At 37.0% G+C, this 24,263-nt stretch overlaps 1 non-coding gene across 1 annotated transcript; it reads right to left on the bottom strand.

The window, feature by feature from the left end:
* Positions 1-11,421: 11,421 nt before the first annotated feature.
* Positions 11,422-11,529, bottom strand: LOC112768072 (small nucleolar RNA R71). The gene has a single exon (XR_003185511.1). It is a non-coding gene; the product is annotated as a small nucleolar RNA R71 (small nucleolar RNA).
* Positions 11,530-24,263: the final 12,734 nt, after the last annotated feature.

Here is a 24,263-nt window from a genome sequence, read left to right as displayed (position 1 = left end):
CCTTTTGACCTCACCTTGCTTTTTTTTAACCCTCAATCTAAACTCATCTTCAAAGCCATCTTCCTCCTCATTTGCATTTTCACCACCAACCCCATGATCACGAGAGGCAATGCTAGAATTAAAACTACCAGAAGAACTACCATCCAGAAGGGGATACATCATGGAGTAATACTCAAACAACTTATGAATGATATCCTTCAATTTTTTCAACATATCTTTGGCTTGATTCAACCCATACACCCGATTAAGACAAAATTCAACATACTCATACTTGTAACGAGGATAAAGAAAAACAGCCACAAAGAGAAAGTAATTTATGCCATCACCCTCCCAATATTTATCTAGTTTCACTTTTATTTGTGTCGCCATCTTTTGGAAACCAACATCATTACTCTTTCTCTACTTATTCAAAGTTTTTTGAATGTCACACAGCTTATTGAAAAAATTATTACATGTAACATTCAAAGAACCAGAAAAAGTAAGAGTTGCATCATAAAATATTTTCAAGAACTTCACAAACACACGTGCCCTTTTCCAATCATTAGCATCAGGTGGTCCGCCTTCAGACTCAAGCGCCAACAAATAAAATGAGTCTTGATAATTAAGCCGACTAAAAGCCGATTCAAACTTCTCAGCAACCTCTAGCATCAAATAGGTAGAGTTCCACCTAGTAGGCACATCTAACACTACACTAGCCTTACAAGTTATATTAGCCTCTTGAACACACCTCTTAAAAGCTTGCATCCTAGCAGGAGATGACCTAACAAACTTGCATGCAATTCTGATTTTAGTTATTGAGCTATCAATCTCTTTCATACCATCACCGACAATTAGATTTAATATGTGAGCACAACATCTCATATGCATGAACTCCCCATTTAACAATGTTGACCCATTCCAATCTCCCATGCCTCTAAGTAAATACGAAATTGCAACACCATTAGCACTAGCATTGTCAACAGTTACACAACATATTCTTCTAATACCCCACTCTTGCAAGCACTGTTCTAAGGCTCTCCCTATAGTCTCACCCTTATGATCAGTAATAAGACCAAAATTCAAAATTTTTTTGTGCAATGTCCAAGACTCATCAATATAGTGCGCAGTTACACACATATAATTCAAATTCTGAATTGAGGTCCAAGTATCAGTAGTTAGAGAAACCATTTGGCGATTTTCAGATAACAAATTTCTCAACTTCTCTTTCTCATATCTAAACAAAGCCATACAGTCTCTAGCAATTGTCCAACGGGAGGGAACCTTAAACCTAGGTTGTGCTTTACTCATAAATTGTCTAAAGCCTTGAGCCTCAACAAATTTAAAAGGAAGTTCATCAACAATTATCATATTTGCAAGAGCAAGACGAGTTTCCTCTTGATTAAAATCAACAAGCTTCATAGTAACTGCATTAGGGTCATCCTCAAATTGGCTCCCAAGTGCAATAGTTTTCTGCCCCTTTTCAACTTGCTTTTGAGGGTTTTTAGTACAAATCCTTAAATGTTTATGCAAGTTTGTTGTACCATGACTAGAACTATTGCATGCATATTTTTTTTACAATAGTTGCAGCAGGCTTCATTAGGAGAAGTTTTAGAAAAGTGAGCCCAAACACTACTAGGTGCCCTACTGGGTTTACGTTTTACCTCTTTTAGAGGCTCGCCAGTAGTTCCAGCAGCTTCGGTCTGTGTTTCCGATGAAGGATTTGAGGCGGGCAACGGTGGGGGAGCTGGACTTTGTGATGTTCCACCAGAAAGACCATCGTCAATAGCAGCGGGAATGGCTGCACTTGGAGAAGAAGTACTTCCAACAACCGTATCACTTTTTGGGTCAGTTTTCCCCATTTTTGAATTTGCAAAATACACAAATTAATTCATTAATTAGTACTTGATTCGAATAAAAGGAAAAAAGTCAAAATCCAGTATACTGTATATTAGTGCAAGTGTGCACCTATTATGAACGTGATAAGTGATTTAATTTGTGTTATATTATATGTGGGAATTGAATGTGACAGTGACACCACTTACAAATTTAGTTCATTGGTTTCACAATATAAACATAATCAATATAATCAATATAAACATAATCAATATAATAAATTGAAAGTTCTACATTGTATGTCTGTGGCACTTAAAGTAAGTACTGTGAACTAGAAAAATGAAAAAATCAGAAACATTTTCATACTGAATACACAAGGTAAAGAAATATAGTATCTATTGTTGTTCCAAAAAATCAGAGAAAAAGGTATTTCAACTCAAAATTCACCAACCAAATTTAGAAGCAAGGAACTTAGGGAGAAGAATAAATGACAGAGTTCAGATCTGAACACTTACGAATCCGTGAAGTAGCTGATACACTGGTGTAGATTCACTATATTTGCCTCCAACCAACCCAATCTCGTTTCTCTAAACAAATGATAGAGTTAAAAAAATTACCAACCACTCAAATTCAGAAGCACTTTTAACAGTGACAATCACGAACTAAAATCAAAGCAAACGAATTACCAAAAGCAAAGTATGAAACCCTAACATTACTTGAAAATGCACGCACACAAACAACTAAGAATGTATAAATTCAAAAATTGAACACTCAATAAAACAATTAACACTAACATATAACATTCCCCAAAAATTATAGACTAACCTGACTGAGTGACCCGAGAAGACGACGCTGGAGCCTGGAGGAAGTTGGCTGCTAGAGAGGGAACGGCTAATCGAAGAAGTAGTTGGCTGCTAGAGAGGGAACCACAGACGAAGTTGGTTGGTGGTTGCTGCGTCCTGCTACCAGGAAGACGATGCGCCTGCCTCTGCAGCTTGTGGGGTTTCTGGGTTTGTTTGAGGTGAGAGACTGAGTCACTGAGAGTGTAAGAGGGAGGGCGCCGCTGATGACATTAGGGTTACAGGTTTCAAAACTCACTAAAAGTCTAAAAGCTATATATATACTTTTTTATTTTTTTTATTTAATTAATATATGTTCGGGTTCGCGGGTTGGTTCGGGTTCCGCACCACCAAAACCGGTACCCGAACCAATCACTTACAAATACAATCGGTTTGGATCGGGTTGGACCCGATTACCCGTTGATTCCAGAACCAATTTAATTGGTTCAGTTCGGGTTCGGACGGGTAATCGGGTACCCGCTACCCGTACTCACCCCTAATTCAAACCGACTTGATTATATTGGGAAATATATTGGACGAATAATAAATTTGGGAGCCGCAATATCCAAACCGATTCAATTACTCGACTATTTAATATTTTATATTAAAAAATTAAAATTAAATTTTTTATATAATTTTTACTAATTCTAATCTTACTTTAGCTATCATTTTTTACTATTTAATATTTTTATATTAGGGATAGGTTCCAACGTTACAGCATTATGGCACAATTACTTTGAAATATGTATAGCAAAAAAAAGCTATATATCGTATATATTTATTGTACTACTATTATATTATATTATATTATATTATATTATATTATATATATATATATATATATATATATATATATATATATATAATATAATATAATATTTTACATTATAATTTTTATAAATTTTGAAAATAAATTCTATTTCATTAATTTAAATTTTAATAATTATTATTTATACTAATACAAAAATTAAAAAATTAAAATTTTATGTTATTATCTATATTCTTTTTATTGAGTTTTGTTATAATTTTATATATTTATTTAATTATTGCTAAATCAAATGGTTCAATAAGTGACTTAACGATTAAACTAGTAATAATTCAGTAATCCATTATATTAATTGGGATGATTATAAGTTCGATTTTGATAACTATGTTAAATGAGATAGTTGTCAAAACTCAAAAGGTGCTTTTGTGTTTCTTTTCTTTATTTTAAGTTTCTTTTGCAAAAATAGTGAAAGAAGAGAAATCGATCACAAATAAAGGTAACAATTTTGATATTACTTTTAATGTTCCTTTTGAGAGTGTCTAGACAAAAATGCTCATAATATATGACAGTAAAAAAAGAATATCTAACTTGGTTTGTTTTTAACTGGATGGTTATCTCTACACTTTTAAATCTATTCAGTTAATTTTCACCATTTTAGTTTTCATTTAAAAGAATAAACTTGACTATTTAGGGATTTTTTTTCTTGATTTTATCCTTTTGATTTAATTTTCATAGGAAGAACTTTATTTTATTTTTGATAATATTTTAAACCATAATAACTGTTCATACTCTGATCCATTACTTAGCCAGACCCAAAATTAATAAAGCTCAAATCTACAAACACTAGTCAGGCTGATACCCGTCCGATCTCATAGAGTTCAGACGTAACGACGTGAGTTCGACCCTACTTATCTAAATAAGTAACCAACTCCTACTATCACTTCTACCCATCTAGAAGGGAGATCCCAACAACCTCCCTACCAAAAGTGAGTAACTAATCCACCATCAAAGATGGGGCTACTCAAAAAGTGGTTATTGACTCTACATCTACACTTCTAAATATCTTGATGTCCTCATGTATTTTTTGAATTTCAATCTACTAACAACCTGTCTAAAACCCTTACTAACTTAAGTATCGGAGTCCCTTGCAAGTACCACCCCCACCTCCTCACGAGGAACTCGGACAATGACACCTCGACACCAGAAGACGTCGGACGCTTCCATAAAAGGAGTATGGATCTCACGTTCAGGTCCAAACTCATCCATTTCAAGTAACCCTCAGAACATTGCCATCATTGTCGGGGACCTGAAAATCAAGACCGTAGGACACACGGCTTCCAATTTTGAAGCCCTAGAAGAAGAGTAACATAATGATAAATGAGCATTAGTCATACCTCCCCAAGTCAATAAAGAAAAAGGTGTAGCCAAAGATGCGCATCCTTCGAACCCGGAAGGATACATGATAAGCTTGGAAGTTTATCAATCTAAAGGATCCGGGCTAAGAGATCCCACAGAGATCATGGAACTTGTCCACGGACATCAAGGTCAGCTGGAACAACTCAAGCAGAAGCTAGAGCCACAACGAGAATCCGAAAGAGTCCTGAGAAGGGAGGTATGACGGCGAAAGGAATTAGAAGAAAATTTCTTGAAACTGGAGTCTGACTTCAAGGGTAGGAGAGCCCGAGCTGACCGAGAAAAAACACCTCTAACAGGCAAATATCTATTCATAGAATAAATTATGTGGGCTAAAGTTTCTAGAAACTTTAAGAGTCCAGACATGGATCTTTATGATAGAACTACCAATTCAAGACATCATCTGAGCAATTTCAAAAGCCATATGTATTTGGCAGATGCATCGATGCAACTCGTTGTAAAGCCTTCTCGACTACGTTAACTAAGGCGACCATGAAATGGTTTGACAGTTTACCACCTAGATCGGTCACGTGCTTCAACGATTTAGCAAGAAGCTTCCTTACTCGATTTTCCATCCAAAAGAATAAGGTCAAGAATGGGCCAAGCCTCTTAGGAGTAAAGCAAGAAGGCAGAGAATCTCTACGAGTTTATATAGAAAGATTCAACAAAGCATGATTAGAGATTCAGAACTTACCTACCGAAGAAGTCATCGTGGGAATAGTCAACAGCCTTAGAGAAGAACCCTTCTCCTAATCCATATCAAAGAGGCACCCGACCTCTTTGTATGAAGTTCAAGAGTGAGCCGAGAAATACATCAATATAGAAAAAACAACTCGTTTAAGGGAACCTGCTCCGAGACAACACAATCAATATCCATCTTGAGACAACGAAAAGGAATCAAAGAAAAAAGAAGAATAAATCTCAGACAAAACTCGAAGGTGTCAGAACTATACCCCATTACGAGTGTCCATTGTTGACGTCTATAGAGAGATCTATTACACAGAAAAGATTTCATCTCCTAGGCCGATGAAAAACAAAAAAAGTGGAAGTCAATCAGAATGATGTGAATACTAAAAAATCTACATCCATTCCGCCAATGATTGCTATGATTTAAAAATATGATCGAGAAATTGGTAAGAGAAGGTCGGTTGGAGGTATTTAGCAGACAGGTCGGATGATCAGGGAAAGAGAAAAAGAGATGAAGAAGACAAGGTTCACTAAGATTGACCACCACGAACGCCTGAGAGGTACATCCATATGATTGTTGGAGGATTTGCAAGAGGAGGAGGAGTAACAAAATCCTTTCGCAAGAGATGTTTGAAAGAAGTCCACTAGGTTGGTAAGGAAGCTGAGATGCTCGACCTTCCCGTCATCACCTTAACAAAAGAGGATGCCCAAGGGGTAGCACCTAGACATGAGGACTCTGTCATGATCATAATGATACTTGCCATTGCGAACCTCCACAGAACTCTGGTAGATCAAGAAAGCTTATTGAACATCATGTTCAAACTAGCTTTTGATAAGTTGGGCCTAGAGAAAAAGGATTTGAGAGCATACTCAGATACTCTCTTTGGTTTGGGAGATACTCTGATTCGATCTCTAGGGTTTATTTCTCTTTACACCACCTTTAGTAAGGGCCCAAAATAAAAAATCTTGAGCATATACTACATAGTGGTCGATGTAGCATCATCTTACAATGCCCTAATAGGTTGGACTACACTATATCGACTTTGCTGCAGCAGTATTCCTGAAGGATTAGTTATTGTAAGAGGGGACCAAAAACTGGCAAGAAGATACTACGATGAAAGTCTGAACCTATGACGACATACGAAAGAAAAAGTGGCCAACCGCCTAGAAATTGGAGGTGTCCAAGTTTGTGAGGAATTGAGGTCCCAACCTGAAGGAAAGATTGAGGAAGTTCAGATCGGAGATGAGGTCGGGAAGACAATAAACACAAAGGCTAATCTATAACAGCAGTTGAAGGAAGAACTCGTTAAGCTCCTATGGAATAATTCTAACCTCTTTACTTGGAAAGCCTCTGACATGCCTAAAATTCACCCCGACCTCATGAGCCACAAGCTCGTTGTCTACCCAGGCTCACGATTTGTCCAACAGAAATGATGAAAGCTTAGCCCCAAAAGGGCAGAAGTTGTAGAAGAGCAAATTCAAGTGCTTTTGGAAATTGGATTCATTAGGGAGGTAAAATACCCGTTATGGCTTACTAACATGGTGCTCGTGAAGAAATAGAACGGAAAATAAAGGATGTGTATCATCTATACCGACCTCAACAAAGCATGTCCTAAGGATCCTTATCCCCTCCCCAGTTTTGACGCTCTAGTAGATTCGACTTCGGACTACAAGTGCTTGTCCTTTATGGATGCATATTCGGGATACAACTAAATTCTGATGTACAAGTCGGATCAGGAAAAATCTCTTTCATCACTCCTAGAGCAAATTACCGTTTGTGGTAATGTTCTTTGGGTTGAAAAATGCTAGAGCCACGTAACAGCTATTAATGAACAAGGTATTTTTCTCTCACAGCGGAAAACTTATAGATCTATGATGAGCGGATAATTTATACGCTTTTTGGCATTGTTTTTAGTATGTTTTTAGTAGAATCTAGTTACTTTTAGGGATGTTTTCATTAATTTTCATGTTAAATTCACATTTCTGGACTTTACTATGAGTTTGTGTGTTTTTCTGTGATTTTAGGTATTTTCTGGCTGAAATTGAGGGACTTGAGCAAAAATCAGATTCAGATGTTGAAGAAGGACTGCTGATGCTGTTGGATTCTGACCTCCCTGCACTCAAAATGGATTTTCTGGAGCTACAGAACTCAAAATGGCGCGCTTCAAATTGCGTTGGAAAGTAGACATCTAGGGCTTTCCAGCAAAATATAATAGTCCATACTTTGCCCGAGTTTAGATGACGCAAACTGGCGTTCAACGCCAGCTCTCTACCCAATTCTGGCGTCCAGCGCCAGAAATAAGTTGCAAAGTGGAGTTCAACGCCCAAAATGGCACAAAAGCTGGCGTTCAACTCCAAGAATGACCTCTGCACGTGTAACATTCAAGCTCAGCCCAAGCACACACCAAGTGGGCCCCGAAAGTGGATTTATGCATCAATTACTTACTTTTGTAAATCCTAGTAACTAGTTTATTATAAATAGGACTTTTTACTATTGTATTAGACATCTTTTGATCATTTTTAGATCTCTAGACCTCCATGGGAGGCTGGCCATTCGGCCATGCTTACCCTCTATTCACTTATGTATTCTTCAACGGTAGAGTTTCTACACTCCATAGATTAAGGTGTGGAGCTCTGCTGTTCCTCAAAGATTAATGCAAAGTACTACTGTTTTCTATTCAATTCAACTTATTCCGCTTCTAAGATATTCATTCGCACTTCAACTTGAATGTGATGAACGTGACAATCATCATCATTCCCTATGAACGCGTGCCTGACAACCACTCCCGTTCTACCTTAGATTGAATGATTATCTCTTGGATCTCTTAATCAGAATCTTCGTGGTATAAGCTAGATTGATGGCGGCATTCATGAGAGTCCGGAAAGTCTAAACCTTGTCTGTGGTATTCCGAGTAGGACTCTGGGATTGAATGACTGTGACGAACTCCAAACTCGCGAGTGCTGGGCGTAGTGACAGACGCAAAAGGATAGTAAATTCTATTCCAGTATGATCGAGAACCTCCAAGATGATTAGCCATGCAGTGACAGCGCATCGGACCATTTTCACAGAGAGGAATAGGATGCAACCATCGACAAGGGTGATGCCTCCAGACGATTAGCCGTGCTGTGACAGAGCATTTGGACCATTTTCCCGAGAGGATTGAAAGTAGCCATTGGCACCGATGACATCCTTACATAAAGCCATCCATAGAAAGGAGTAAGACTGATTGGATGAAGACAGCAGGAAAGCGGAGGTTCAGAGGAACGAATGCATCTCCATACGCTTATCTGAAATTCTCACCAATGATTTACATAAGTATTTCTATCCTTCTTTTATTACTAAATTTCGAAAACTACATAACTATTTTATATCCGCCTGACTGAGATTTATAAGGTGACCATAGCTTGCTTCATACCAACAATCTCCGTGGGATTCGACCCTTACTCACGTAAGGTATTACTTGGACGACCCAGTGCACTTGCTGGTTAGTTGTATTGAAGTTGTGACAAATTATGAATTGAGATTAGAGCACCAAGTTTTTGGAGCCATTACCAGAGATCACAATTTCGTGCACCAAGTTTTTGGCGCCGTTGTCGGGGATTGTTCGAGTTTGGACAACTGACGGTTCATCTTGTTGCTCAGATTAGGTAATTTTCTTTTTGTTTTATTTTCAAAAATTTTTCAAAAATCTTTCAAAAATTTCTCATCAGCTTTCGAAAAAAAATTAAAATAAATGTTTTCAAAAATATATTTCTCTTCAGAATTTTTAAGAATGAATTCTAGAGTTTCATGGTAACATGTTGAATCCTATCTGGCTGTAAAGCCATACCCAAACTGCTTTGGGATTGGTCTTCAACTAATCACTTCAATGCATGTAATAGCATACTAAAGCTTGGCTGGCTATTAAGCCATGCCTGACCCTTTGATTGGAGCTTTAGACTAAAGAGCATAAGATTCCTGGAATTCATATTAAAAAATTTTGGAATCCTTATTTTTTCTTTTTCAAAATGATTTTCGAAAAAAATTAAAAGAAAATACAAAAAAAATCATAAAATCATAAAAATCAAAAATATTTTTTGTCTCTTGTTTGAGTCTTGAGTCATGTTATAAGTTTGGTGTCAACTGCATACTCATCTTGCATTTTTCGAAAATTTTCATGCATTCATAGTATTCTTCATGATCTTCAAGTTGTTCTTGGTAAGTCTTCTTGTTTGATCTTTGCATTTGCATGTTTTCTTTGCATTAAAAATTTTTCAAAAATATGTTCTTGATGTTCATCATGATCTTCACGGTGTTCTTGGTGTTCATCTTGACATTCATAGCATTCTTGCATGCATCACATGTTTTGATCTAAAATTCTCATGCATTGCATCATTTTCATGTTTCTCTCTCTCATCATTAAAAATTCAAAAATAAAAAAAATATCTTTCCCTTTTTCCTCTCATAAAATTCAAAAATTAGATTTGACTTTTTCAAAATTTTTTAAAAAATCTAGTTGTTTTTATGAGTCAAATCAAATTTTCAATTTAAAAATCCTATCTTTTTCAAAATCTTTTTCAAAAAAATCAAATCTTTTTCATTTTTCTTAGTTATTTTCGAAAATTTTAAAAAAAATATTTTTCAAAAATCTTTTTCTTATCTTTATCACATAATTTTCGAAAATAACATCATCAATTAATGTTTTGATTCAAAAATTTCAAGTTTGTTACTTGCTTGTTAAGAAAGATTCAAACTTTAAGTTCTAGAATCATATCTTGTGATTTCTTGTGAATCAAGTCATTAATTGTGATTTTAAAAATCAAATCTTTTTCAAAACTAATTTCAATCATATCTTTTCAAAAATATCTTCTTATCTTATCTTTTTCAAAATTTGATTTTAAAATATCTTCTCTAACTTCTTATCTTCCTATCTTTTCAAAATTGATTTTCAAAGTTTGTTTCAACTAACTAACTAAATTTTTGTTTGTTTATCATCTTTTTCAAAACTACCTAACTAACTCTCTCTCTCTAATTTTCGAAAATATCTCCCTCTTTTTCAAAAATTCTTTTTAATTAACTAATTATTTTTTTATTTGAATTTTCGAAAAACTACTAACCTTTTTCAAAACTATTTTCGAAAATCACTAACTCTTTTTCAAAAAAATTATTTTCGAAAATTCTCTCCTCCTCTCATCTCCTTCTATTTATTTATTCATCTACTAACATCTCATCATCTCACATCTCTGCTCTCCTCACCCTTGTGTTTCTTTCCTTACATTACATTCTTTGTCCCCTTCCTTTCTTCCACTAACATAAGGACCTCTATACTGTGGTATAAAGGATCCCTATTATTATTATTATTATTTTTTCTGTGCCCTCTTCTTTGTCATATGAGCAGGAGCAAGGACAAGAATATTCTTGTTGAAGCAGATCCAGAACCTGAAAGGACTCTGAAGAGGAAACTAAGAGAAGCTAAACTACAACAATCCAGAGATAACCTTTCAGAAATTTTCGAACAGGAAGAGGAGATGGCAGCCAAAAATAATAATAATGCAAGGAGGATGCTTGGTGACTTTACTGCACCTAATTCCAATTTACATGGAAGAAGCATCTCCATCCCTACCATTGGAGCAAACAATTTTGAGCTGAAACCTCAGCTAGTTTCTCTGATGCAACAAAACTGCAAGTTTCATGGACTTCCATCTGAAGATCCTTTTCAGTTCTTAACTGAATTCTTGCAGATCTGTGATACTGTTAAGACTAATGGAGTAAATCCTGAAGTCTACAGACTCATGCTTTTCCCTTTTGCTGTAAGAGACAGAGCTAGAATATGGTTGGACTCTCAACCTAAAGACAGCCTGAACTCTTGGGATAAGCTGGTCACGACTTTCTTAGCCAAGTTCTTTCCTCCTCAAAAGCTGAGCAAGCTTAGAGCGGATGTTCAAACCTTCAAACAGAAAGAAGGTGAATCCCTCTATGAAGCTTGGGAAAGATACAAGCAGCTGACCAAAAAGTGTCCTTCTGACATGCTTTCAGAATGGACCATCCTGGATATATTCTATGATGGTTTATCTGAGTTATCAAAGATGTCATTGGATACTTCTGTAGGTGGATCCATTCACCTAAAGAAAACGCCTGCAGAAGCTCAAGAACTCATTGACATGGTTGCTAATAACTAGTTCATGTACACTTCTGAGAGGAATCCTGTGAGTAATGGGACGCCTATGAAGAAGGGAGTTCTTGAAATTGATACTCTGAATGCCATACTGGCTCAGAACAAAATATTGACTCAGTAAGTCAATATGATCTCTCAGAGTCTGAATGGAATGCAAGCTGCATCCAACAGTACTTAAGAGGCGCCTTCTAAAGAAGAGGCCTATGATCCTGAAAATCCTGCAATAGCAGAGGTGAATTACTTAGGTGAACCTTATGGAAACACCTATAATCCATCATGGAGAAATCATCCAAATCTCTCATGGAAGGATCAACAAAAGCCTCAACAAGGCTTTAATAATGGTGGAAGATACAGGTTTAGCAACAGCAAGCCTTTTCCATCATCCACTCAGCAACAGACAGAGAACTCTGAACAAAATACCTCTAATTTAGCAAACTTAGTCTCTGATCTATCCAAGGCCACTGTAAGTTTCATGAATGAAACAAGGTCTTCCATTAGAAATTTGGAAGCACAAGTAGGCCAGCTGAGTAAAAGGATCACTGAAATCCCTCCTAGTACTCTCCCAAGCAATACAGAAGAAAATCCAAAAGGAGAGTGCAAGGCCATTGAATTAATTACCATGGCCGAACCTATAAGGGAAGGAGAGGGCGTGAATCCCAAGGAGGAAGACCTCCTGGGACGTCCAGTGATCAATAAGGAGTTTCCCTCTGAGGAACCAAAGGAATCAGAGACTCATCTAGAGACCATAGAGATTCCATTGAACCTCCTTATGCCATTCATGAGCTCTGATGAGTATTCCTCTTCTGAAGAGAATGAGGATGTTACTGAAGAGCAAGCTGCCAAGTTCCTTGGTGCAATCATGAAGCTGAATGCCAAATTATTTGGCATTGATACTTGGGAAGATGAACCTCCCTTGTTCACCAATGAACTAAGTGATCTGGATCAACTGACATTGCCTCAGAAGAAACGGATCCTGGAAAGTTCTTAATACCTTGTACCATAGGCACCATGATCTTTAAGGCTCTGTGTGACCTTGGTTCAGGAATAAACCTCATGCCCCTCTCTGTAATAGAGAAACTGGGAATCTATGGGGTGCAAGCTGCTAAAATCTCACTAGAGATGGCAGACAATTCAAGAAAACAGGCTTATGGACAAGTAGAGGACGTGTTAGTAAAGGTTGAAGGCCTTTACATCCCTGCTGATTTTATAGTCCTGGATACTGGAAAAGAAGAGGATGAATCCATCATCATAGGAAGACCTTTCCTAGCCACAGTAAGAGCTGTGATTGATGTGGACAGAGGAGAACTGATCCTTCAATTGAATGAGGACAACCTTGTGTTTACAACTCAAGGATCTCTCTCTGCATCCATGGAGAGGAAGCAGAAAAAGCTTCTCTCAAAGCAGAGTCAACCAAAGCCCCCACAGTCAACTCTAAGTTTGGTGTTGGGAGGCCATATCCAAACTCTAAGTTTGGTGTTGGGAGGTCTCAACAAAGCTTTGCACATCTGTGAGGCTCCATGAGAGCCCACTGTCAAGCTATTGACATGAACGAAGCGCTTGTTGGGAGGCAACCCAATGTTTATTTATCTAATTTTATTTTTGTTTTTCATATTTTCTTAGGTTCATGATCATGTGGAGTCACAAAATAAACGAAAAATTTAGAAACAGAATCAAAAACAGCGGAAGAAAAATCACACCCTGGAGGAAGCACCTGTCTGGCGTTCAATGCCAGAACAGAGCATGGTTCTGGCACTGAACGCCCAAAATGGGCAGTATCTGGGCGCTGAACGCCCAAAATGGGCAGCATCTGGGCGCTGAACGCCAGAATTGCACCCTGGAGAAAAGCTGGCGCTGAATGCCCAGAACAAGCATGGTTCTGGCGTTCAACGCCAGAAATGAGCAACAAATGGGCGTTGAACGCCCAAAATGGGCACCAACCTGGCGCTGAACGCCCAGAGTTGTGTGCAAGGGCATTTTACATGCCTAATTTGGTGTAAGGTTGTAAATCCTTGAACACCTCAGGATCTGTGGACTCCACAGGATCATCTCAGGATCTGTGGACCCCACAGGATCCCCACCTACCTCCATTCACTCTCTTCTCTCTTCTCAATCATCCTCTATTCCCAATAAACACTCTTCCCTATTAACCCTTCACCATTCACATCCACCCACTCTTCCCCATAAACCTACCCAATAAACTCCACCTACCTTCAAAATTCAAATCAATTTCCCACCCAAACCCACCCATATGGCCGAACCTTAACCCCCCTCCCTTCCCTATATAAAGCCTTCCATTCTTCTTCATTTTCACACAACACAACCCTCTCTTTCCCTTCTTGGCCGAAACACACCTCCCTCCTCTTCTCCATATTTTCTTCTTCTTCTTCATCTAATTCTTTCTTTTCTTGCTCGAGGGCGAGCAATATTCTAAGTTTGGTGTGGTAAAAGCATAAGCTTTTTGTTTTTCCATTACCATTGATGGCACCTAAGACCGGAGAACCCTCTAGAAAAGGGAAAGGGAAGACAAAAGCTTCCACCTCCGAGTCATGGGAGATGGAAAGATTCATCTCCAAAGCTCATCAAGACCACTTCTATGATGTTGTGGCCAAGAAGAAGGTGATCCCCGAGGTCCCTTTCAAGTTCAAGAGAAATGAGTATCTGGAGATCCGACATGAAATCCAAAGAAGAGGTTGGAAAGTTCTAACAAAACCCATCCAACAAGTCGGCATCCTAATGGTTCAAGAGTTCTATGCTAATGCATGGATCACCAAGAACCATGATCAAAGTAAGAACCCGGATCCAAAGAACTACGTTACAATGGTTCGGGGGAAATACTTAGATTTTAGTCCGGAAAATGTGAGGTTGGCATTTAACTTGCCTATGATGCAAGGAGATGAACGCCCCTACACTAGAAGGGTCAACTTTAATCAAAGGTTGGACCAAGTCCTTATAGACATATGTGTGGAAGGAGCTCAATGGAAGATTGACTCCAAAGGCAAGCCGGTTCAACTAAGAAGATTGGATCTCAAGCCTGTGGCTAGAGGATGGTTGGAGTTCATCCAACGCTCCATCATCCCCACTAGCAACCGATCTGAAGTTACTGTGGATCGGGCCATCATGATCCATAGCATCATGATTGGAGAGGAAGTAGAAGTTCATGAAGTCATCTCCCTTGAACTCTACAAAATAGCCGAAAAGCCCTCTCCTGGGGCAAGGCTAGCTTTTCCTCATCTTATCTGCCTTCTATGTTACTCAGCTGGAGCTTCCATAGAAGGAGACATTCCCATTGAGGAAGAGAAGCCCATCACTAAGAAAAAGATGGAGCAAGCAAGAGAGCCCATTCATGGAGCTCAAGAGGCGCATGAAGCTCACCACCATGAGATTCCGGAGATGCCTCAAATGCATTTTCCTCCACAAAACTATTGGGAGCAAATCAACACCTCCCTAGGAGAATTAAGTTCCAACATGGGACAACTAAGGGTGGAACATCAAGAGCACTCCATCATCCTTCATGAAATTAGAGAAGATCAAAAAGCAATGAGGGAGGAGCAACAAAGACAAGGAAGAGATATAGAAGAGCTCAAGGACATCATTGGTTCCTCAAGAAGGAAACGCCACCATCACTAAGGTAGACTCATTCCTTGTTCTTACTTTCTCTGTTTTTCGTTTTCTATGTTAAGTGCTTATCTATGTTTGTGTCTTCATTACATGATCATTAGTAGTTAGTAACTTTGTCTTAAAGTTATGAATGTCCTATGAATCCATCACCTCTCTTAAATGAAAAATGTTTTAATTCAAAAGAACAAGAAGTACATGAGTTTTGAATTTATCCTTGAACTTAGTTTAATTATATTGATGTGGTGACAATACTTTTTGTTTTCTGAATGAATGCTTGAACAGTGCATATGTCTTTTGAAGTTGTTGTTTAAGAATGTTAAATATGTTGGCTCTTGAAAGAATGATGACAAGGAGACATGTTATTTGAAGATCTGAAAAATCATAAAAATGATTCTTGAAGCAAGAAAAAGCAGCAAAGAACAAAGCTTGCAGAAAAAAAAATAGGCAAAAAAAAAATATAGGAAGAAAAAGCAAGCAGAAAAAGCCAAAAGCTCTTAAAACCAAGAGGCAAGAGCAAAAAGCCAATAACCCTTAAAACCAAAAGGCAAGGGCAAATAAAAAGGATCCCAAGGCTTTGAGCATCAGTGGATAGGAGGGCCTAAAGGAATAAAATCCTGGCCTAAGCGGCTAAACCAAGCTGTCCCTAATCATGTGCTTGTGGCGTGAAGGTGTCAAGTGAAAACTTGAGACTGAGCGGTTAAAGTCAAGGTCCAAAGCAAAAAAAGAGTGTGCTTAAGAACCCTGGACACTCTAATTGGGGACTTTAGCAAAGCTGAGTCACAATTTGAAAAGGTTCACCCAATTATGTGTCTGTGGCATTTATGTATCCGGTGGTAATACTGGAAAACAAAGTGCTTAGGGCCACGGCCAAGACTCATAAAATAGCTTTGTTCAAGAATCATCATACTGAACTAGGAGAATCAATAACACTATCTGAACTCTGAGTTCCTATAGATGCCAATCATTCTGAACTTCAATGGATAAAGTGAGATGCCAAAACTATTCAAGAGGCAAAAAGCTACAAGTCCCGCTCATCTGATTGGAGCTATGTTTCATTGATAGTTTGGACTTTATAGTATATTCTCTTCTTTTTATCCTATTTGATTTTCAGTTGCTTGGGGACAAGCAACAATTTAAGTTTGGTGTTGTGATGAGCGGATAATTTATACGCTTTTTTGCATTGTTTTTAGTATGTTTTTAGTAGAATCTAGTTACTTTTAGGGATGTTTTCATTAGTTTTCATGTTAAATTCACATTTCTGGACTTTACTATGAGTTTGTGTATTTTTCTATGATTTCAGGTATTTTCTGGCTGAAATTGAGGGACTTGAGCAAAAATCAGATTCAGATGTTGAAGAAGGACTGCTGATGCTGTTGGATTCTGACCTCCCTGCACTCAAAATGGATTTTCTGGAGCTACAGAACTCAAAATGGCGCGCTTCTAATTGCGTTGGAAAGTAGACATCCATGGCTTTCCATCAATATATAATATTCCATACTTTTCCCGAGTTTAGATGACGCAAACTGGTGTTCAACGCCAGCTCTCTGCCCAATTCTGGTGTCCAGCGCCAGAAACAAGTTGCAAAGTGGAGTTCAATGCCCAAAATGGCACAAAAGCTGGCGTTCAGCTCCAAGAATGACCTCTTCACGTGTAACATTCAAGATCAGCCCAAGCACACACCAAGTGGGCCCCGGAAGTGGATTTATACATCAATTACTTACTTCTGTAAACCCTAGTAACTAGTTTATTATAAATAGGACTTTTTACTATTGTATTAGACATCTTTTGATCATTTTTAGATCTCTAGACCTCCATGGGAGGCTGGCCATTCGGCCATGCTTACCCTCTATTCACTTATGTATTCTTCAACGGTAGAGTTTCTACACTCCATAGATTAAGGTGTGGAGCTCTGCTGTTCCTCAAAGATTAATGCAAAGTACTACTGTTTTCTATTCAATTCAACTTATTCCGCTTCTAAGATATTCATTCGCACTTCAACTTGAATGTGATGAACGTGACAATCATCATCATTCCCTATGAACGCGTGCCTGACAACCACTCCCGTTCTACCTTAGATTGAATGATTATCTCTTGGATCTCTTAATCAGAATCTTCGTGGTATAAGCTAGATTGATGGCGGCATTCATGAGAGTCCGGAAAGTCTAAACCTTGTCTGTGGTATTCCGAGTAGGACTCTGGATTGAATGACTGTGACGAACTCCAAACTCGCGAGTGCTGGGCGTAGTGACAGACGCAAAAGGATAGTAAATTCTATTCCAGTATGATCGAGAACCTCCAAGATGATTAGCCATGCAGTGACAGCGCATCGGACCATTTTCACAGAGAGGAATAGGATGCAACCATCGACAAGGGTGATGCCTCCAGACGATTAGCCGTGCTGTGACAGAGCATTTGGACCATTTTCCCGAGAGGATTGAAAGTAGCCATTGGCACCGATGACATCCTTACATAAAGCCATCCATAGAAAGGAGTAAGACTGATTGGATGAAGACAGCAGGAAAGCGGAGGTTCAGAGGAACGAATGCATCTCCATACGCTTATCTGAAATTCTCACCAATGATTTACATAAGTATTTCTATCCTTCTTTTATTACTAAATTTCGAAAACTACATAACTATTTTATATCTGCCTGACTGAGATTTACAAGGTGACCATAGCTTGCTTCATACCAACAATCTCCGTGGGATTCGACCCTTACTCACGTAAGGTATTACTTGGACGACCCAGTGCACTTGCTGGTTAGTTATGCGAAGTTGTGAAGATATGTTTAGACCATGGTTTTGTGCATCCGTTTTTGGTGCCATTGCTAGGGAATCAATTTCGAACAATAATTCACAACCTGAGTAACATTTTCGCATACCAATCTACGTAGACGATATGCTTGTCAAAACAAGGGAAGAAACCAGTCCACTATCTGACTTGATAGAGGAGTTTGACACAATAAGGCGACACGAGATGAGGCTAACTCCCACAAAGTGCACATTTGTAGTAGAAGTATGAAATTTTCTGAAATTCATGCTCACTCAAAGAGGTATTGAAGCCAATCCAGACAAATATAGGTTCATCATGGAAATGAAAAGCCCGACCTACTTAAAAGAGGTCCAATAACTAAATGGCAGGCTGTCAGCCTTGTCTAGAGTCTTAGTCGGGTCGGCTTTGAAATCCCTACCCTTGTTTGCAATCTTCAAGAAAGGACATCAGTTTCAGTGGACTCAAGAATATGAACAAGCCTTCCAAGACTTAAAAAATTTCTTGAGCGACCTACCTATACTAACCTGACCTAAAGAAGGAGAAGAGCTCGTGCTGTACTTAGCCGTTGCAAACAAGCTTGTAGCCTCGGCCCTTGTCCGAGAATATAAGGAAGGGTAGCAACCTGTTTATTTCACGAGCAAGGCATTACAAGGGACATAATTGAACTATCAAAAAATAGAAAAATTCGCCTATGCCCTCGTTTTAGCCTCAAGAAGACTATAACCTTATTTCCAAATTCACACTATTAAAGTCTGAACTAACTAGCCTATGAACCATATCCTCTAAAAGACGGATATTGCAAGTCGGATGCAATGGGCTGTGGAATTATCTGAGTTTAACCTCAAGTATGAAGCTCGTACAACAATCAAATTCCAATACCTGGCCAACTTCTTTGCCGAATATATAGGCAAACTACAAGGAAGCTCGGCAGCTTGGCAACTATATATGGATGGGTCATCAAATAAAGCTGGCAGCAGAGCAGGAATCATTCTTGAGAATAAGGAAGAAACTCTGGTAGATCTTTTGTTAAAATTCGAGTTTTCAGCCTCCAACAACCAAGCTGAATATGAAGCCATGCCTGTTGGCTTAAGGCTAGCCAAAGAAGTCGGAGTAACAAAAGTCAGTATTTAGTGACTCCCAAGTAATAACCTCTCAGATAAATGGGGATTGAGTGTTTGATAAAATACTTCTTTTAATTATAGAGTTGATTTTACACTCTTGGCTTGGGAGTGAGGACTCAGGTGACCTTGAGTCATTGATATCCAATATTGATTGGTGATTTAGGATTGTTAGTTGATTTTGTTTCCACTAACGCTAGTCTTTTACTAAACTAATTAGTGAGTTAGCTAGGATTTGTAGATTAAGATTATTTATGCCTATTTGTGATCAATGACTAGGATAGAAAACCTTTATTCTCAACCCTTTCCAAGATCCTTTTTAGCATTTCAATCTCCCTTCATTTTCTTAGTTAATTACCTTTATTGCTTCTTTATTTTCTTACAATTTAATTTCTTGTCAATTGCTATCACAACCCCCTTTTCTATCATAGCCAATGATACACACACCTCACTACAATTTCGTGGGAGAATAACTCAGGACTTAAAACTCCCGATTTTTATTGATTGTTTTGTGACAATCTTTATTTAAACTTTGATTATGGGTCATTTGTCGGTTTAGACTATACTTGCAACGAAATTCTTTTTTTTAAGAGAATTCTAGACCGATGTTTGGCCTTCCATCAGTGAAATGACCATGGACAAATTTTGAGTTAATCGAAGAACTGATCAAGACTCGCGTACAAACTACCCAAATAAAGATATGCAAGTGGGAGATACTCCCTTCGAGCAATCTAGCAGGCCAAAAGAAACACCCCATGACTCATACATTCATGAGGTGGTCGCAAAATACATATTTACTCAACCAACATTCCACAAAAGCATCCTCTATAAAATTTGAAGCAATAGTGGGGGCACGTAGAAATCTATGATTAAGAAAGTCACTAAAAAATAATAAGGCTAATCAGAGTCAGAATATTTTACAATGATTTTTTTTAGAGACTTGCTTTTCTTACACTATCATTTTGCTTTTAGAAGACCCACAATGGGTATTCGAAAACTTATCTTTAGAAAGAGGCTTTGTAACGCATTTATTTTGGACAACTCTTTCGTATATGGACTAGCACCACTCAAGCTATCTTAAAGATGCACTGCTAGATCATGCAAGTGGGTGAAGAGTGGTGAGATCCACACGACTGAATACTGGACGCTGAAGAAGAACAATTCATCCAAAGTAGGTGAAAAATCACATAAAAAGGTTAAAAAAGTGTGAGTTTGAGAATGTGGCCAAAGCAAACACGTGTCATATCCATTCTATTGGACATCAAATCCTAGTAAGATAATAGCACACCTCACACATTTATTTTTTAAAATATAGAACCAAAATAAAAAAAAATGATTCAAAAAGAAAAATTACAACTCCAGAACATGAAGAACGACAAACTTTTAAAAGTATGGATAGCATCAGTAACACCAGCAAGCTCTGATCTCTTCAAAAAGTCACCAAATTATTATTGCAAACACCCAACTATACCACACTTTATTAACTTGGGTGGCAGCTTTGGACTTAAAAGACTTCCATAAAAACTCTTGACGTTTTAGTCAGGAACAAAGATGTGTGTGACCCACATACTGAGAAAGTTTCTCAACAAACTCATCCAAAAGCATGTTTAATAGTCTCATCGAGGCTTAATAGTGAGCCAGAAGAAGGAGGCTCCGAAAAAATCCTGTCAAAAAGCAAAAGATCCACAAACGTAGCCCTATTACCTAATAGCTTAACCCAATATTAGGATAGAGTTAGAAATTCCAATAGTATATTCATGAGGAACATTGCCCAAATCATTGACAGCAAAATCATCATTCGAGCTATCATTTAAACAATCACAGCCTTAGCCGCATAAGTATAATCTATGGGTGTTACTTGTCTATCTTATGATCTTTCTATCATATTGGCCTCTTAAAATGTCTTACATTCATTTGTCAATCTATTGTTTAGGAGTGTACATGGTCCGGGCGAAATTAAGTTTGTTCTAATCCAGACCCGGCCCTAAATATACACTGGGTCTATTTTTAGACCCTAACTCGACTCTAGACCCGATAAAACCTAAATATTTTTCGGTCACAATTATACCGAGTCCAAATCGGGTGAAAACTGGGACTTAAAGCTTTAATAATAATTTATAAAGAAACTTATTTATAAAGAAACTTATTTATGATGCACTTATTTATAAAGAAGAAACTTGTTACCGAAAAGTTGATATTCATATTTGAACTTGAAATTGTCCATAAATTTTAATTTGATGCTTCTTTGATCTATTTTCTAATTCAACAAGTGTGATTATAATTAATATAACATAATATTAAAATTAATTTAAAACATATATACATTTTTTAGTTCCCGTAAGGTGCACATGGGTCGGGTGAAGTCGAGTTCGCCTTGACCCGGACCCAAACCTAAATAATAACCGGGTCTATTTTTGAGACTCTTACTCAACTCTAAATCCAGTGAAATTACACCCAATCAACTCCTAAAATGTTCGAATCCGAACCAGATTTTCGAATTTGGTCGGACCATGTATACCCTTACTATTGCTAGTGTTTTTTATTTATCTAGTAACAGTGCAACTATCTATAAAGAGACAAAAAATAAAAGCAAAATTTTCAGAATGATATTATATTCATCGGATAAAAAATAGAATACATATATTTAAAACCTTTATATTCCAATTAAAATTGTTATTGTTGTTTTCATTGTATTATAGATTAAAATTTAATTTATAAAAGTAAGAAAATAAAACTGAAAGTAATATTTTAGTTTCATGTCAAACATGAGATTAGTGATAAATGTCAGTTAAATTTAGTCAGATTAGTCAAAGTCTTCGTAGTAAAATCCTAGTGCTAGTAATTAAAAAATAAATATATTTCAATTTTAGAGACATAGTGGAAGGCGGCTATGTATTATATATAGTAGCGGTGAGTGTGTCACGTTTTGTTAGCCTTTTATTTAATTTTCCAAACTTCGTATCTGGTTTGGTCACCAACTGTGGGACACGCCAATTCACTCATTTGATTCAAGTCTTATGCAAAATCTTTAACCCACTAATTTCGGGATATTTTTTCTTTAATTGGTTAAAAGAAATACACTGATTAAGCTTTGTAAAGATTTGTGTTAGGCAATAGTTGGCAATAGGCATTGTTATTATTGTAAGCTAGAAACATTGTCAGTCTGAGACGCTTAAAGAAGACCTTGTATAGTTGTATTAAAGTAAAAGGAGCCGAGTATAACACTATTTATGCAGGCAAGAATGGCAGGTCCAAAAAATAAAGGGCAAAGAAAAGAAAAAATACAGTAGATATGTGAACCCATAGATTCAATGTAAAGAGTTCTAAGACACCCAAAAAAAATGTAAAGAGTTCTAACGTTTAAAAGCTTTTCTAACAAGATTATTTTATGTGAAACAAATTAGAGTAAATGATATGATACCTTAAAGATAAATTTAAAGCATCATGTATTGTTGAGTTTGAAGAACTAATAACAAATTAATTGATAATGAATAAATATTATTATTGAAGTTAAAAGTCTAATTATATATGTGATTAAATTTATTTAATTGTGCAAGAAATTAATAAAAAGTAAACTGGTCTACTAACAAGCCTAAGACCCATAAGCTTTTTCTCATGGTTTAAAGAAATGGTTGCTAATTACAAATCATATCAACACTTCTCATCAGAATAAAAAACAAGTTTAAGGTTAAGTGAATGAAGTGATGATACAAGTTCAAGTTCACATCATTTGTTCATAGCCTATGGAATTTGTAGCTAATTAAGATTGGTTGCTTCACTTCTATCTGAACAAAACTCAAATCAATTGAACTAGTTTTTTCTCTTCTTTCTCTTTTCTCTTCTTTTTTACTCACGTGATTACTTCCAAGAATAAGAAAGAAAAAGTAGCTCTGATTAGGGCTCAAATCAAGAAAAAAAAAGTATTTACCAAAATAAAAAAACAAAAGAAAAGAGTAAGAAAATCAGAAGTTAGGATGCCAAAAAATAACTATCAAATCCAAAGTTTTTTAGAAGATTATTTTCATCTTTGTGCTTCCTAAATTGCTTGTTAAAATTACTTTCCTCTCTCAAGCACCGAACTGGAAAGTCGAAGAAAGTGAAGTTATGAAACTCTGCTGTGTATCAAGGGTCAAGAATCAAACTTAAAGATAAAGTTTTGATATACGACTTAGATCCTTGAAGAAGATTGAAAAATGATGAAAGAGAAGAAGTAAGGTTTGTTTGCATGTTTGCTTTAATCAATACTGCTATCTTCTGTGCCGCTGCTACTATTGATTTTGGAAGTAGAAGTCAATGTGTTGAAGCCAAAGTTCAAGTTTTGGAAGCCTTACTCCTCTATTAAAGGGGTAAACGGCTAAAGATTGATTCAAGGAGTGAGAGCACAAAGTTTGAGTTTCCATAGCTTATAAAACTATACCTTTTTCTCCTTCATGGTTTTCTATTGAATATTCTACTTTCTCAATTTTATCTTTCTTTGTTTCTGTAAAAAAAAGGCATTAATATGAGGAATTAAGAAAAAGCCATTGAGAGAAAAAATAAGAGAGTTAGACTTGGAGAAAAGCCAAATGTTTATTTCAGAAAATCTTTGTACATTTTTCTACTTTATAACCATGATCCTAAGGGGATTTCTTTGCTAAGTTGGGTGAGCACTTAGTGGTTGAAAATCTAGGGAATAAACTTAGTCAAATCTAGCTTGGGTAGAAATTGAGTTTGTCCCAAATAGGATTGAGTTGAATCCTAAGAAAATTGGTGTTTGTAATCTTTGAAAGATAGTGAAAATTTCATCACAGTTGTAAAAGAGACTGGATGTAAGTCACATTGCACATGGTGGTTGAGTAAGGATATATGGTTGTGTCACTCTTCCTTTTCTGTTCTGATTCTAATTTTCTTCTCTAAGAGACAAAATAAAGTTGTCTCCTGCTTATTCTATCCAGCAAGACATTATAGCAACTCTGCTCCCATACAACTCTGTTTTGGTTCTTTTATCAACAATAAATAAAATAAAAGTGTCTCATGCGTTTAACAGATATCTAAATTCCATTAAGTTTGAAATAAAATCCAACAAAATAAAAAGAGTCTTAGA

Source organism: Arachis hypogaea, chromosome 17 (assembly GCF_003086295.3).
Source record: "Arachis hypogaea cultivar Tifrunner chromosome 17, arahy.Tifrunner.gnm2.J5K5, whole genome shotgun sequence".
In the NCBI taxonomy this organism is placed as follows: Eukaryota; Viridiplantae; Streptophyta; class Magnoliopsida; order Fabales; family Fabaceae; genus Arachis; species Arachis hypogaea.
Note: the sequence above shows the minus strand (reverse complement) of the source record. Positions and strands in the feature narration are given on the sequence as shown.